Consider the following 4628-nt stretch of genomic DNA (forward strand, 5'->3'; position numbering starts at 1 on the left):
GTGGGCAGCCCAGGCTCCTGCTGTTCTTGGGCAAATTGAGACTGTTCCCCCAAATCCCAACCTTCTCTTTCCAACTTGGCTGAAACCCACCTGGAGATGCAGTTCACGTGCAGGCTCTTCCAGTGTGGAACCTTGGGCAAGTCAGTAACGAGCCTCAGTTTCCTCACCTGCAAAACGGGTACAACATTCCTGTATGATATCTCACGCCGTTGTTGTGAAAACCACATAGACTTGGTCAATTCTCGGTCCTACGCTGCCCTCCCGTCTCAGCCCTCGTGTTGCCATTGCCTCTCTCGGATCCTCCAATCCTCATGTCCTTCGCCTGGTCTCTGGCCCTGGTTCCTATTTTCTCTCAATTCCCTACTGCCTGTTTCTTACTTTGAACTGGACGCAGCCTGCAGCCCCATCCCATCTCCTGCCCTCTCCTGATCTAAGTCCCTGCTGCATCTCTTGCTCTCATTCCTTAGACGTCCTCCCCTTCTGACCCCGTTCCTTCATCCATCCTGCCCCCCAGTCCCCCAGCCCTAAATCCTCCCTCCTCTCCTCACATCCTGGTCCCTAGCAAGGTATAGATAGCCTCTGTGTCTTAGGATACCCCAGCTGCTGTTCCCCCCATCACCCCGTTGCCCAATTCCCTGTTTCTCTTGCTCTCATTCCTTGTATCCTCTCCCCTTCTGAGCCTGTCCATTCATCGGTTCTGCCCCGACTCCCTCTGACCTAAATACCCCAACTGCTGTTCCCCCCATCACCCTGCTGCCCAGTTCTTTATTCTCCACCCCTGGAGCCCCGTGGGTGGGGGCAGGGCATGAGTTCCCCAGTCCCCAAGGAAAGGCAGCCCCCTCAGTCTCCCTCCTCCTCATTCCCTTCGATCCTCCTCCCTTCTCGCCTCACCACTGCCTTTTAAACCCATCCCCTCCGATTCCCCTCCTCCCCCCTCTCTGCCTGGTGTCACCTGGATTCCTGTGGTAACTCTGAGCCCTTGAAATCCTCAGTCTCCTTGGCGGGGAAGATCGGCTTCGGGGACAGGAAGTCGGTACATCTCCAGGTCTCCATGTGCACAATATAGAGTTTATTGTAAAAAGCAGCAGCTCTCTGTCTGTCTCCTTTTCACCCCCCCCACCCCCCGTGGTCTCTGTTTGATTGGAGAACAGGGATTTCCAGAGGCGGCGCTGTAGGAGGATCCTGGGAGCACCCGTGTCTCCCAGGGAGGAAGGAGGGGGTCTGTGGGCAGCCCTTGGGGGCCATGACGTTCCTCATAGAAAACACAGAGGTTGGGGGGTCACATTTTGTTGGGGAGTGACTCTGGGCAGGGGCCCCTTGGGCTTTGTCATCTGTGCTCTACCCGCCCCCACCACTGCCCTGACCTTGACACTGGGGTCTCAGGGAGCAATTAGACCCCTGGTGTTGGGTCAGGGAGTTGGATGGCTCAGGGGCTAGGGCTGCCTGTTCCAGCCACCTTTTGCAAGGATGGGTAAAGCTGAGCCTCCCCAAAGATCTTGATCCCCCACAAGGCCCCCAAACCCTGATAGCAAACACTTCTGTTCCTGCTGTTGCGGGCAGTCAGGCCTGCCTGAGGAGTCGAGAGTGATCAGAAATAACGTGTCCCCTTGGGTCTTTGGGTGCCGGCTTGCGAGAGGCCCCTTTGATGCTTGCCCTGGGCCGGGATGGGCCATGGCCTTTCGTCACCTCTGTGTCTGGCCAGGGGTGGGGACCAGGACCATAAAGTCACAGGTGTGAGTGGGCACCCCGCCCAGGGGAAGGGCTGGAAACTGGGGACCCCAGGGAAAGCCCTGGACATTTGGCAAGGACCATGTTGAGGTGGGGGATAGGGAGGGATGGCTGGAAGAGAGAGGGGCTTCTCGGGGGTGGGAGTGGAGGGTCCTTCACTTGGTCTGGCCTGTTGCCAGCTGCCCCTTCCATGGTTCTGAACTTCTCCCTCTGTGGTCACCCGCTCCCCGGCGCTTCTTGGCCTCCACCTCTTGTCACCAGTGGTGTGCTCACACCTCTAGCCTCCGTCCCTCCCTCCTGCGCTGCCCCACCCCCAGTGGCTCTGACTTCCGCTGAAAGAGAGGGACCCTGGCTCAGGGCGGTCACTGCTCCAGGACTTATAAGGGAGGAGGGTGGACAGGCTGCCCTTCGTTTAACTCCCCGTGGTCACCACGCGCTACCTGCTCCACGCCATCACCTCACCTATACCCTGGGACAGGCACTGCTCTTCTTCAATGCAAAGTTCTCTGGGGTCCTTTTTATAGCTGATCCCTTCCTGGGAGGCTTTCATTTCTTGGTCCCTCCTGACGAGGGAAGACGGGCAGCCAGGGGCCCGTTCCCCAGGAGATGCTGGTGATCTGGATTCTGACGCTGGCTCTCCGGCTCTGCGCATCAGTTACTGCTACACCGACAGCAGGTGAGTGCTCCTGGGCTGATGCTCTGGGTCCAGTGCTCCCGGGTGGTCATGGTACACGCCCCTGCCTCAGGCAGCAGGGCTGCAGGTGGCCTCCTCCCCTTTGCACGGCAAGGGGCTGCCACAGGGCTGGAGGCCCGTGCTGTGACCTCATCTTGCCTTGGGGGTGCTGAAGGGGTCACTGTGGAGACCTGTGGGTGCCTGTGGTTGTGCAGGGGATGGTCTGCACACAGCCCCTAGCCGAGGGGCGGCTGAAATCCACAGCTTCTGCTCTCCAGGCTCCCCCCAGGATGACGAGGGGGCTTTTGTCACATAGACAGTGGTCTCTGCCTGCCCTCATCCTGGGGGCTTTATCTGCTGGAGGGATGGGTCTTTCCAAACCTCATGAGGCATTGCACATGCTGCCAGCCCTGGTCGGGAGAGAGGGAGTCCAGAGGGGTGTGTGACAGTATTGTCTCTTGACTTGGGGGAGCCTCAGGTGCACCCGGGGAATCCTCACTAGTTAGAAATGGCTGATGGGGCTGGGTGTGGTGGCTCACGCCTGTAATCCCAGCACTTTGGGAGGCCGAGGCGGGTGGATCACCTGAGGTTGGGAGTTTGAGACCAGCCTGGCCAACATGGTGAAACCCCGTTTCTACTAAAAATACAAAAATTAGCTGGGCATAGTGTGGCGCCCCTGTAATCCCAGCTACTCGGGAAGCTGAGGCAGGAGAATCACTAGAACATGGGAAGGGGAGGTTGCAGTGAGGCAAGATGGCACCAGTGCACTCCAGTCTCAGGACAAGAGTAAAACACTCTCTTAAAAAAAAATGGCTGAGGGGCTGTGGGAAGAGACAGAGGCTCGGGGATCCTTGCTCAGCCTGGTCGTGGCTGTGTCTGAAAGATGACTCTGACCCGCTGATTTCCCTCATACAGAACAGACTTTCTGATTCCTTTCTGGCAGGGGTGGACAGGGGTGAGGAGAGGCGAGAGAGGGAGACCTTGGGTTGAAGGCTGTGGGGTGGGCAGAAGGGGTGGTGAGGGGGCAGGGGAGCTGGGGTGGGGGTCTCTGGAGCCCTGCAGGACACCTTCGAGGTAAAGCCCACCAGGGAAGTTCCACCATCCTCCCAGCCAGGGACTCAGGCCCTCTGAGGCTGCCTCTGCCAGCCAAGCCTTGACAGATGAGACCTCCTTTACCCCACCCGGACATGTTGGGAGAGAGGTACAGGTAGGGAGGAGCTGAAGGGAGAGTTTCAAGGGCTGGAGTGATGAACTCTGTGGATTTGGGGACATTACAAGAGTTTGTTAATAACACATAGATTCCCTTTAAGTTCATATACAGGAGTGGGAAGCCGTGGGCCTGGATGGGTCTTTAGGAGGGGTCCTCCCCATCCCTGCTCCCAAGGCCTGGCCCAGCGGATCTCTGTAGTCAGATTATTCAAAGAGAGGGTGATGGAGGTGATGACAGCGATGATGAAGGCCCCAGAAGTCAGCAGGTGGCATTGCCTCTGTGTACCCAGCCGAGTGTTAGAGACGGCCCCCAAGCAACCAAAAGCCCCCGTCCCTCAGGTGCTTATAATTGTGTGGCAAAGATAACACAGGTGAATCCCTTCGTGTGCAAAATGGTCAGAAAAACATCTATCTATGGCCAGTGCAGAGAGCAGGAGGGAGTGAGGCCAGGCAAGTAGGGCCACTCCGGAGGGCTCTGGAAGATCTGATTAGATCCAGAGACCCCCTGCCCTCCTCTTGCAGAGGGCTCTGCTGTTCACAAAGCCATTTCCCAGCAGGTAGCTCATATGATTGTCACCAGGCGGACTGTGTAAGGAAGTCAGGGCAGATGAGGATATGGAGGCTCAGAGAGGATGAGTGACTTGTCTAGGGCAACACAGCAAATAATGAACACGGCCACCACTTGACAGGGGATTTGTGCCCCACGCCCCTCCCCCTCTAGAGGACCCCAGTGCTCTGCACCCGCACCTCTCCTCCCCTAGAGGACCCCAGTGCTCTGCACCCACGCCCCTCCCCCCCAGAGGACCCCAGTGCTCTGCACCCACGCCCCTCCCCCCCTAGAGGACCCCAGTGCTCTGCACCCACGCCCCTCCCCCCCAGAGGACCCCAGTTCTATGCACCTGCGCCTCTCCTCCCCTAGAGGACCCCAGTGCTCTGAACCCGCGCCTCCCCTTCCCCTCTAGAGGACCCCAGTTCTCTGTACCCGCACCTCTCCTCCCCTAGAGGACCCCAGTTCTCC

This window comes from Pongo abelii, chromosome 6 (genome assembly GCF_028885655.2).
Source record: "Pongo abelii isolate AG06213 chromosome 6, NHGRI_mPonAbe1-v2.0_pri, whole genome shotgun sequence".
Lineage (NCBI taxonomy): Eukaryota > Metazoa > Chordata > Mammalia > Primates > Hominidae > Pongo > Pongo abelii.